This window comes from Heliangelus exortis, chromosome 4, assembly GCF_036169615.1.
Source record: "Heliangelus exortis chromosome 4, bHelExo1.hap1, whole genome shotgun sequence".
NCBI classification, from domain to species: Eukaryota; Metazoa; Chordata; class Aves; order Apodiformes; family Trochilidae; genus Heliangelus; species Heliangelus exortis.
In genome coordinates, this window is record NC_092425.1 from 4,635,566 (window position 1) to 4,647,486 (window position 11,921).

The following is an 11,921-nucleotide window of genomic DNA, read 5'->3' on the forward strand; positions in this document are numbered from 1 at the left end:
AGTATGTATGACCTTCTGAAACTTTTCAAATTCTTTTTTAAAACCTGCAATTTTGTATTATTAGTGATCTGCATGTTCAAAAATGACAAAGCACCAAACCCTCTGCACATTATTTGCATTACTTTGCAGTTTAATATGCAGTCATGTGTCATAATTTGAAATCTAAGCAGGCATGCATCATCGTCTGAAGACCAATTTAACAGAACTCTCCAACTCCTGACATCTTAATTCTCACCCTAAAGAAATAAAAATACGTCTTAGATAAATAACTTGCTGTCCATTTTTAAAGCTTTTTGTTTGTTCATTTTCACTCAGCCTAGGCCTCATTTACCACAGGATTTGTGTGGGATCCTTCTGGAGTGCCTCAGAGTTGTTAAGTGACAATCTAAAAGCCGATTTAGGATTAGGTAGCTTAACCAGGTGAACTGAGGGTTTCACTTTGATTGGGTAGAAAAGCCATAGATGTGCTTGGAAGTCCATATTGTGATACTGAAGGGCTTTATCAACATCCTGAGAGGAGTGCATTCAGAATAGGTGATGATGCGAATCTCACTAATCAGGGAAGGATTATCTGAGGCTCAAAGCTCTACTGCTTCTAATTCCTTCTTCATGACGCTGCTCCTGCACTGTGAAATGATCTGGTGCAACAGCAGAAGTATAAATATTAGATGAGATTCTTCAGTGTCTTAATTAGCACTTGCTAAGGGAGCAGTTTTCCGACAGGCGTAATCGGGTGTTTTAAAAAACATAAAATCAGAAGCATAGCTGAAATCTGTGGTGGTTTCAAATGTACAGGTAGCAATTCTGCAGCCAAGTTACTGCCAAGATTTAGTATTTCCACTCATATCCTTACTGTACTGAAAACAGTGATTCCATGGAATTCTTCCCTCATACTGAAGCATGTGAAATCTTCCATTGCCAGCCTGCTCCTATATGGGTTGAGAGTGTGCTCATACACTGCAGTCATTTAAAATAATTTACACTATATGTGTTTGTTCTGCAGAAAGAAAAAAAGAAAAAAAAAAAAAAAGAAAATAAATGAAACACTGAAAACAAGTCCTGGTTGGTTGGTTGGTTGTGTTTTATTTTCCCAGTGCATTTAGCTGAGAGTAAGAGGGTATGAAACATGGGAATGATAACAAAATAAAACTACCATTTCCTACCACAACTTTATCAAAAACTTATGCTTGCCTTTAATAATAAATGACAGGTTTTTCTGAGCTGGAAAAGTTATGTATGGATTTTAATGGAGTCTATATTGGTAAAACAAGAGCTTCCCTAGTTTGCTTCACTACACACGTTGTCAAAATGACAGAACAAGATATCTTTAATTCCTAACATCCAATTAAGTTCAGTATCTACCAGACCACCAACAGAGCAAGGGACTGCTTCCCAGCACTTCTTGTAGTATTTTATACTCTTTTGTCTCCTTCACTTCTTACCATCCCCATTTTAGTCTTCTGGCCTCCAAGTATTTACAAGTCATTGACAGCTCTTAAAATATCTTATTAGACACTCCCCCATAATTTTAAGTAATATTTAGAGGAAAGATGGGCTGATTTTGAAGTATAGGATAATTCATGGGATATCTCCATATAATAAAACCCCTTACCTGAGTATTTCAGGGTTTTGTATTATGAATTTTTAGATGAGTTCACTTTTTATGTTAATGAAGTTTAATAAAAAAATCAGTTTTATGATTTTACCAGAAAAATGTCATTACTTACTATCAGAAACAATTAAAATTCAGATAAAGTAAAAAATAAAGCTGTCTCTTTTAAAGAGGGAGTTAATTTAAGATTAATTTGTATTGCTGTGCTTAAGACTGTTCCTACAGGTATAGTTCTGCTCATCATCTAAAGTACATAATTTCAAGCCGGTCTGCAATATTTCTATGAAAAGTAATAACATAAACATCTCAGAAAACAGACATTATGAACAAAAGCAATGTATTTCATTTTAATACTGTTTTCAAAACCAGATTGCAGGGTTTTATCTCCTGCTTTCTACGATAGCAAGAAAACATACATCCAGGTAGACTCCAGATATTGTGTCAGAGGGCTTCCATTTCTATCACTCCTCAATGATGAATGAGGTGGTTCCTCTAAACAAATAAGCACTTCAGAGAGTTACCCTTGACAGGGCTGTTAATCCTGGGAGTCTGCCTTATCATGGTAGAATTCAAGGGCTGAAGTTGTACAGTATCCCTGGATTTATCCCTGTTTCTTATGCTGCTGCTCTGGCTGAAAGCTGGAAGGGAACTATTTCACATCTTGCATGTAAAGCTATGCTCAGGGCTTCTGTTCTGGTGTGCTCACAGACAGAGGGGTTTATCATCTTAGTAGGCTGGCTGACTGAATTTCTCATTCAGATGGATGTGTTTGCTCAGCCCTCTGTCAGTGCTGTACTGTTTCTTTTCCAGTCTGTCTTTTGCAAGGAATTTTGGACTTTAATACAAAGCTTACCTTGGGCATTACAGAATATTAAGGCAAGTCAGATCACAGTCTTTTATCACAAATAAATTAAGTATGTAATTCCTAAGCACAGTAGGAAGGACTTCAAAAAATGGCAATTTGGAAGAGATGCAGAAAATCTTTGTCCTCTGATTTTGCATACCTGGCAGCACATACCTGTTGTACTTAATATCACCATTAAAACTATAAAAGCTCTTAAAAGCAACAGACAATGGTGTTATTCTAGTGATTTTGAGGACAACCTGAACTCATTTTCACATGGTTGAAAATTGTTCTTAAGCTTCCTTCCAAGTGTCTTTCATTCTTTCTTTTCACCATGTCCCAAATCCTTTCCACACTACCTGCCACAGAATTTTGGAACACTCCCAGGATCATCTGAAAATAACAAGTGACTATTTTTTTATCTCCATCAGCTTCCTTATCCCTTAGAAGGATTAGAACAGGCAGGTGACTTCAGCTGCTGTTTGAAAATCAAAGCGTAATGTGTTTTCAGTTTATAAATTATAAAATATTCAAAAGCACAGACTTCAAGGAATTGGTTACACTGCTTGATATCTGGATCTGTTTGTTCCTTTTATCTCTGTTACTTTCCCTCCCACCCCTACCTTCTTTTCTTCTTCAGAAGAGAATGCAAAGAAAATGTAAATTTTGATGCCTTGGGCCTCGGAAAGATAGGAAGGAAAAAGATAATACAAAAAAATAAGGGAGATGAGGTGAATAAAGGGTCTCTTTTGATGTGACACCAGTAGTTCCATTCACTAGTTTCATTCCTTGTCCATCAGAAAGATTGCTAATGTAAAGGCTTTTCCAAACACTAGGAAAAAAAACCCATGTATGAATCCTTTATTAACTTTCATTCTAGGCTCTTGAAGCTCAGCATAAATATTATTTTCATCAATGCCATATGAGAGAGATATTCTAACACCCACTTTACAGATACTGTAAGGTGCAAATCATTAAGAAGCCCAGGGAAGCAGGAAAACATTCCAGGAATACAGAACAGAAAATGAATATTTGGGTCTGCTCTTTAGAAGTTGTGTAGCCTAGGGACAGGGAAAGCCCTACACTCAGCTGATAGAAAATACACATCATGCCATCACTCTTAGCTGATAGAAAATGCACATCATACCATTACCCTTAGCTGCCTGCACTGAAAAAAACAAATCCTGTTAGGTGTAAAAGGTAAAATCCTCACTGAAGTGATGAGTAACTCCCTGAATTAAGCAGAGCTGAGCTTTTTGTTCACATGCTTATTTCTGCTTAGTATGTAGTTTGTCAAAGTAAAAAAGCAGCCTTAGGTTATAGTTTCTTTTCAGAATGGCAAAGCTACTGTGAAAAGTTCTCTGTCCTTTACTCTTGCTTTGTAATCCCACATCACAGGCTGTGCCCTCCTCAGCTGGACTGGGGTTACTGTCTGGAGAGCCAGGCTATAAACCAGGCCACTGAAATAATCCTGATTATGTTTTAAATCCTTAGGCTTTTTTTAGGTGAGATGAAGGGAGAGGAAGATTTAGTTGGCAGTGTTTTGGTTTTTCTAAACCTACATAATTTTACTGATCTGGATCATAACAGATTCATCAGCAAGTGGTAAAGGTAGGGGTAAAGTGAGCTGGAGTGGGATAGCTGCCTGGAGAAATATGTTTAAAAATGCCTTGAGAATTAAAAGAGTTTGGCTGTTCCTGTGCTGCAAGTTTTTGGTGAGCACGTGTATTTGTACATGTCCTGGCACAATGAGAACTTGATGCTGATTCAGGTGTGAAAGCTTCCCTTACAAGATGAGGGATAATGTTCCCTTACAATTTTTCTGGATAGAGTACTGGCATAAAGGTATCAGCTCTTAGAGTTTGCTCTAAACTGCTGTCAAGGACAAAATATGGTCAAAAGAACTCAGATGCTTTTTCCATAAACCCCTATGTAATGGGGGACATGTTACTTCTTACTAGTTCTGAGGAAAGGTGACCTACATTTTTGGGTGTAATATACTAAATGTTTTCTATGTCGTATCTCAGCTGGCTTTATAGCCCTTTATCTTTTAGCTAAGCAAATGCTTGAATATTTGCCATATCCATGATGTGATGTTTCTCAAACCTATAAATCAAAAGAAAAATTGCAAATTAGACTCAAAGTATTTTCTGCTGAGTAGAATTCAATTTGCTTTCAACAGATATGTACCAATAGAGAGACAAATACACCTCTCTTAGTTACTCTTATTTTGTCTTCTTGTTTCTATTGATTAGACCATTTATCTAAAGGATAAACAACAGCATCTTGGACAGTGTTATCAAATGGGATATAATCATGGCATACAGAGATTATTCATATGTTTTCTCAGCTTTGTTATCTAGTTAACCACATCTTTTTCCGTTTAATTCTAGTCTTAGCTCTGTAACAAATAACCTCCTTTATTTTATAATAGGTTATATATAACTTATTTTGATCTATTTAGCTTTTATTTGTAATTGACTGGGGCAAATGAATCTGCTTAAGTGTCATTTAGTGATTTGGAACCTGTGAGAAAGCACTATTGACTGGATTTTATAATAGGATGACTACATAATATTGATTTTGAGTGATATGAGGTTCATGCTCTCCATGTAGCACTTTTTATTTTGAATGCTTGTTAGTGCTGGCTTACATTTTTTTTCCATATACCAGGCAGAGAATGCATTCTTTTTCTCTTTCCTATTTTACAAAACCAAAGGTTTGACCTGTAGTCGGAGTAGACAGAACACTAAACCATCACACGTCTGGTCTTTAAAAGCCCTGGGGTCTGCTACAGCTGCTATTGAAGTCACTGGGAGTTTTGCCATGGATCTCAATTGTTCTGGAAAAAGAGCCTATGTTTATGGATAACTGAGATATAGTGGAGCTCTGTTCACAGTGAATTAGAACGATGGAGCTGAGTTCTCTGCAATTCCACAGAAACTGTTTACAGGAGGGAAAAAAATCTGCATTCCTTGTACAGTCAGAATTTCCACTGAAGTCAATGAAATCTTTGCCTGAGTAAGGGTAAACATTTGCAACCAAAGAAGATATTTAATTAAAGCCAGGTACGTTAATGAACACTGTTGGCTGTACTCTTGTATTTGCTGTCATTTAGATTTGGTGATATGTCCAATAGTAGCAGCTTTCTGTTACTTATGTCCATTTACTGGTGGTCACTTCACAGTGACTGCACACTACTGCCTTTCTTACAAGGAGTAGGTGAAGAAAAAAAAAAAAGTGTGAAAAAAAAAAAATATGAAAAGGGCAAAAGTTCCTTACATGTATTCTCAGACAAATTCTGGCTGATTCTGTCATGTCCTCACTTCATTCCTTGTTGCTTTCTACTGAGAACCTACAAGATCCAAAATGTATTTGTGATTTTGTGTATACCAGGGATCCAAGTCGTTGAACTGAGGACTGCAGGGAATTTTTTTACCCTTCAAATACCCAAACTATGTCAGGCATAGCTTGGACCCAGGCACTTTTCATCTATGAATACACTGAATCCTTCATGTCTGAACAGATATATCATCACAAATTAACTTCTCGATGCTCTTCCAAAATTAGGACTTTGTAGCACATGTGCCAAGTACTGCAAAACTGGGCTGCCACAAACTGAAAACCAAAATCTAGAGAGTTTGTGAGTAATTTTCCGCTGAAACAAACAAAAAAACCAAAAAAAAAACCCCCAAAACCAACCAAACAAAAAAAGATAAAGTGCCTTTAATGAAGCAGAGTAGAATTAGAGGTAACTCTATCTTTCCTACTACGTTGAAATCTTCAGGGGAAATAGAATAACTCTGTACACTCCAGATATGTTGCAATAGAGTTTTGAGTGCTTTCTTGGCTTAGCATCACTGATCCCTCTGTGTCTTTGCCCTGCAATGGTAGCCAGTTAAATTCTGCAGCAATAGCAGTAGAGCTGGGATCTCCACAAGAGGTGAGGAGTGGGGTGGAATTACTCCCATATGTTTCAAACTGTTTCTCAAGCTTACTGGTCCCATGTAAAAGAGAAATGAAGTTCTGAAGATACACATTAACCCTGCTTTTGAAGGCAAAAGAAAATGCTTAGAATTCGCAGGGAAATGCTGTTTAAAAAAAAAACAAAAAACAACAAAACTGAAAAAGTAATTTCAAATTGGAGATGATGTACTGCACGCTGAGAATAAGAGATGCTGAGAAAACAAAAGCCTTAATTTAGAATACATTAATTTTTCCACAGTCTGTATTATTCTCTGTCAGATGTACTGGGAACACAAATCTGCATCTGCATTGACTGGATGAATTTCAAAGACCTTTTACCTGCTCTCTGTTTGTGTTGCCTCATATCTTTATGACATGGAATGAACTGCTTGGCGCCACGTTGCTGTTATCCATTAACCATTCCTGTTTTCCTAATCATCTTAGACTCCATCTTTCTCTGTCCTATCTGTTATTGTCTTCTGCAAAGAGATGTGATGTTCCTGTAGCCTGTTCTGGTTTGCATGACATGATTTGTGTTTCTGCCTACAAGGGTTTCTCTACTGAACTCTGTACATTATCTTCCCCCAGCCCCCGCCTCCTCTGTAACCAGGAGAAGAGGGTCATACATCTGTAAAATGACAGCACTTATGAAAAATGGGAGCTTGGTACACATGGCTCTCATCAGACACAGACTCATCTTCCATGCCACAGACACTGCTTGTTTCCTTGCTCTGCAGACTGTAGCTGGAAACACAGGAAACACCTAATAAATTGCTTGACCTATCAAATTAACAAGTCATCACGAAACTATTTGGGTAATCAATGAGCAAAGCAGAATTGTTTGCTCTCTGGCAGCTCCAGAAGAATTCATGGAGATGAGCAATTTCTTTTCATCATGTCTCTTCTATAAAGCGCATTTAGCTGGGTTTTAAGTTTGCTGCAATTCAGGAAAAAATCTGAAGAATCTATTTTTAGAATTAGAACTAGAGGCGTGAATTTGCTTAAGTTCTGTGTAAAAATTTGGCTGTGTACAAAACTCCAAGAAATTCAGATACACTCAGATAGATGACATTGAAATAATGTCATCACTATTTATGGTGGAGGTGGGTTTAGTGCTGCTTAAAATAAATACATAACAGAAATTAAAATTAATGTTTTTAAGCATGGTACAATCTGAATTAATTCTAAGTATAATCCTCACTCCTGCAGCCTAGCAGAAAAACTACAGTGTTTTCAGCTTTCATTTAAAGCATCTCATTACAGTTAAAATGAGTAATTAGCAATCAGAAAATAAACAGACATTTTCTTCTTCCATCTGATGTAACCTGAGATTCAGAAATAGTCTGGTTTTTACTTCTGGTTAGAAAAGGTGGATGCTTGGATTTGCTGTAAATGAAGTCATGGTGGTGGTTGGGAAGTCAGCTGCCAAGGAGAGCTGGAGTATGTACTCCCCAGTTGGCACAGTGCAGCCAAGAGTTTTTCCTGTAAAATAAGAATAGCATAAAATATGAGTGTGTCTGGAAACTTCTTATTGTTCAAGTTATACCTGCAGCTACCAAGGTTGTTGTGCCCAGTGAAGTTTGTATAAACAGCATGATGCCAAAGCAGATGTCATCTATGTTGGGAGCTTCATAGTAGACATCTGCTTGAGTATTCTGTCAACTTGTGCTCTCAAAAATTACTAAAATACTTGAAAATTTATAGAACACCACTGATCTCACTACCACTGTGATTGTGCCTTTCTTGGGCATTTCCGTGGTCCTGCTCTTCCTGTTTTAATAGCAGACTTTGAAATTATGTGGACCTTTTTCTAAGCTCAGTTCTTTCTCTCTAGTCCCAGATGAGTAAGATGTTTGGATTCAGTAACCTTTCTTATGTTTTAAATCTGTTTTTTAAAAAATCTGGGTTAGTTCTGTTGTTATAATGCAGGGAAGGGGTGAGAGGTGGGGTTTGTGTAAATTATCTACCACTGTCAGTGCTGTGATGATGTTATTTTGACTTTGATGTGCAGAATTCTTCTGGTTGATGTAAGTGAACTTTGTGAAGACTGTGATGAATGAATATTTTAGTGGCAATTCTTATGCATACCCATCAGTACTTCCTTAATGCCAAAACCAGATGACAGGGTCTCCCTCTGTCTTTATGTAAACTGTGGTCAAGCAGAAGCAATTATACCTCAAGTGGTTAGTATAAGAATTAAAATTAGTCAAAATTAGGACTGTGAAACTTGGCACTAAGTTCCAGGTGAGATATGAAGAGGGGCTACAGTGATGCTCATTTACAGCTGTCTAAATGAAGAAGTACACAAGAATCAGTGAATCATGGCCTCATTCCACATGTGCTGAGCAATGTCTCCAATCTGTGTTTTCCCCATTAATGTAAGTTCTGTATTTGCCAGTTCTTCTGCCTTTTCCTTAGATTAAAAGTGTGACAAATCAAAGCAGAATATTTTAAAAATAAAAGTAATAAAAACTCAACTCAACTTCCCCCCTTCAGCTTCCAGAGAAAATGCTATGGATTGTGATAATGTAAACTTGGTTTTAAAAACTGTATAGTTGCAGGAAATGCAAAGAAACAAATTAAATTTTATGTGTAGTAAGCAATGAATTAGTTACTTTTGAAGCTGCAGAGTGGTGCCCTCATTCCTCAAACCCTGATTGAAAGACACCACAAATCTTGTAGCATCAGAACACAAGATTTATTAGGTATTTATTAGGCTATTTATTAGGTAATCAGGAAATGATTTTCATCTTCTAACTGTTATTGCTTAATAGAATAAAAACACATTTTTTTCTTTTTTTAAATTCACAGAAAGATTGAAACATAATTAGCATTTTGCTTTAAAAAAGCAGAAACTGAAATATTTCCTGTATTTGTACTATATATCCTTCCTAATTTAGAATTTTTCCTAGCAAGTCCTGCCTGTAACAGTACCAGTATTTGGTTTTTTCATGGTTTTACATTTCAGAAAGACAAATGGCTGTAGATTAACACCTTCTTCCCGTTTCCTCGAGAAAAAGCTTTTTTCATTTGTCAAGGCATTCAGTTTGCAGCATTAAAAGTCCAGGTTAACCCTATAAACAGCTGATAAGAGAGCAATGAAAACATTTGTTTGAGCTTAGTTTAATTTAATAGAACCTGAAACAGGGAGTTATTTTGCTGTTTGCATAATGTTTTGATTTTGCTAAGTTTAATGCTCCTTAGTATGGGACTGTTCAGTTCAGGGGAGTTCTGCATTTTTCAAGTCAATTCCTAGTTTAACAGATGTTTGGTTTAAAAGAGTTCCTTAGCAGTATAAATTATAGTGGACTAAATTGCTCATTTAAGGGCATGACAAAGTGACTCTGAGGGCTTTGCTTGGGTATGTCAGGCAAGCAGGGGAAGTGCAAAAAGCAGCACGTGCAAAAGCCCATGGAAAAGTCCCCTTCCTACGTTTTAGAAAAGGACTCTGTCACACAGAAGTTATTCCTCCTGCTATAGTAGTTGAACCAGCTGCATCCCATGTGCTGAGAACACTCTTGTCTCTTATTTCTCTTGTTCAATTATTGTGCCTATAAATTGCAGTGGGCCACCTGTGCAATGCACTCATCCAGAATAGCCCCAGAGGAAGCATTAACATATCAAGGCTCATAAAGCACAAATCCTTAAATGTAAAAACTGACACTTTCATCCCACTCCAGCCTACATCTATATAGGCATTAAAAAAGAAAGCAACAAAGAATATTTTACTATGCAATTTGAAGGCCTTGCTCCTCTCTCGCAGAAGTCAGCAGCAAAACTCCTCCTGATTTTTAGTTGGGAACAAGATCGAGCTATAAAAATCAAGAATTCTAGTCACATATTTTAGAAACCCATTCTGACTTCTGCAATCTGTCAAGTTTGGTACACCTCTTTAAAAAAAAAAAAGAAAGTAAGACTTCTGTTCTTGACATTAACCATATTTCTGTTATTTCCAATCTAAAGAATTAAATCAGATCTCTCTGGGAAAGGGGTCTGTGGGTTTGGCCTGGCCAGAGGAAGATCTCCAAGTTAACAAAGCTGCTTCTAACAGCTTTAACACTCCCTGTTTAGGAAAGGTTTAAGAATTATAATATTTTTCTTGACATGTCAAGGGCACACCAACAAATGCTGAGACTGTTTTTTCCACCTCTGGTCAGTGCAATTTGCCAAAGTGAGTGTAAAGGTGGCAGCTTTCCAGTTACTGCAATCTACAGCACTTTCAAGAGGGACAGATCAAGGTGAGATCAGCCATTTTCAATCAACTTGAGCAATTCTTGAGCAACAGTTTTAAGAAAATGAGCTCCTTGGAGAAGCAAACATGCTCTGTAAATGTACAAAAGCATCTCTGTTTTCTTTTGGTTTATTGTCCTTAGACATTTATCTCCATAGCATACATAGTTCCACTAGCAATAATAATTTTATGAGGACTGTGTTTCTATGTTCTTGACATCGATGGGTAAGGTACCCATCTGCTCCACTCTATTCCCATCTCTAAATTTATGTATGCTTTCATTTAAGCTTTGCTCCAGGCCAATGTATGTTTTCATATTCTTAAGGACCTCTTATGCGAAGTCTGCTACCACATGCAACAGTGCTGTGCTTTGAAGGAAATTAATTTAGATGTAGGAGCTGCAGAAACTGGCTGTGTTTACCAAAGCAAGAAAATCAAGGCACATGTCTCAGAAGGTCAGCAAAGAACTGGGTGATACAGATCTTCAGAAATAAAAGCCAACTCAAGGCAGAGTCCTGATGCTAATAGCAAATAGGGATTTTTTTGGAGCTGACCATCAGGAACACAGGCCAACCTTAGTCTCAGTTTAGGATTCTATCTATTGTCTTACCCCAGAGCTGTCATTCTTTCAAAATTACATATTTATCTAACAGGATGTTGACATTTCCATACCTTGCATATTTGATGTGTATTGAAGTGGCTCTTTGCCTCAGCCCTTTATAAACAACATTGTCCTTCATTACCTTGTTATTTAACTGCTGTTATCTTCCTTTCTTTTACTTAGTTCCTAGCTCCAGCTCTTAAGACAGTTCCTAACACATCCCCACATTGCAGAACTTTTCCTCTCTTCAGCACAACTAGACCCCTGATCTTCTATTCCCCAAAGCTAGAGAAATGCCAAATTGTCACCAACACCTCATTATACTTCTATATTGCTCTTAGGAGACTTAAATTTTCTCTGGCAATCTGCATCCTACTTTTTATTTACTGTTTACTGGCATCCTACTTCTTTCATATGGGTCTCTACGTGCCGAGATGTGCTTAACTGTTTGCAATGCAAAGATAAATACCTTATATAAGAAGCAGTTATAACAGAGGACAGAGTTTCATGGAAGTAATGATGACCAATCAGAGAGGGCAATGCTGCAGGGATGTGATGCTGTGAGGGTACAGAACACCCAGTGTGCCTGCTGGACCTGTTTAAGCCCCAGAGATGCTGCTCCCAGCCTCCCCACAGCAGCAACCCTGGTAAATTGTACATTAAATCA

General features: G+C 37.3%; 1 long non-coding RNA gene across 1 annotated transcript; it reads right to left on the minus strand.

Annotated features, from left to right (window-relative positions):
- Positions 1-4,003: 4,003 nt before the first annotated feature.
- Positions 4,004-6,084, minus strand: LOC139796319 (uncharacterized). The gene is made up of 2 exons (XR_011725943.1): positions 5,739-6,084; positions 4,004-4,562 (listed from the first exon to the last, which is right to left on the minus strand). It is a non-coding gene; the product is annotated as an uncharacterized lncRNA (long non-coding RNA).
- Positions 6,085-11,921: the final 5,837 nt, after the last annotated feature.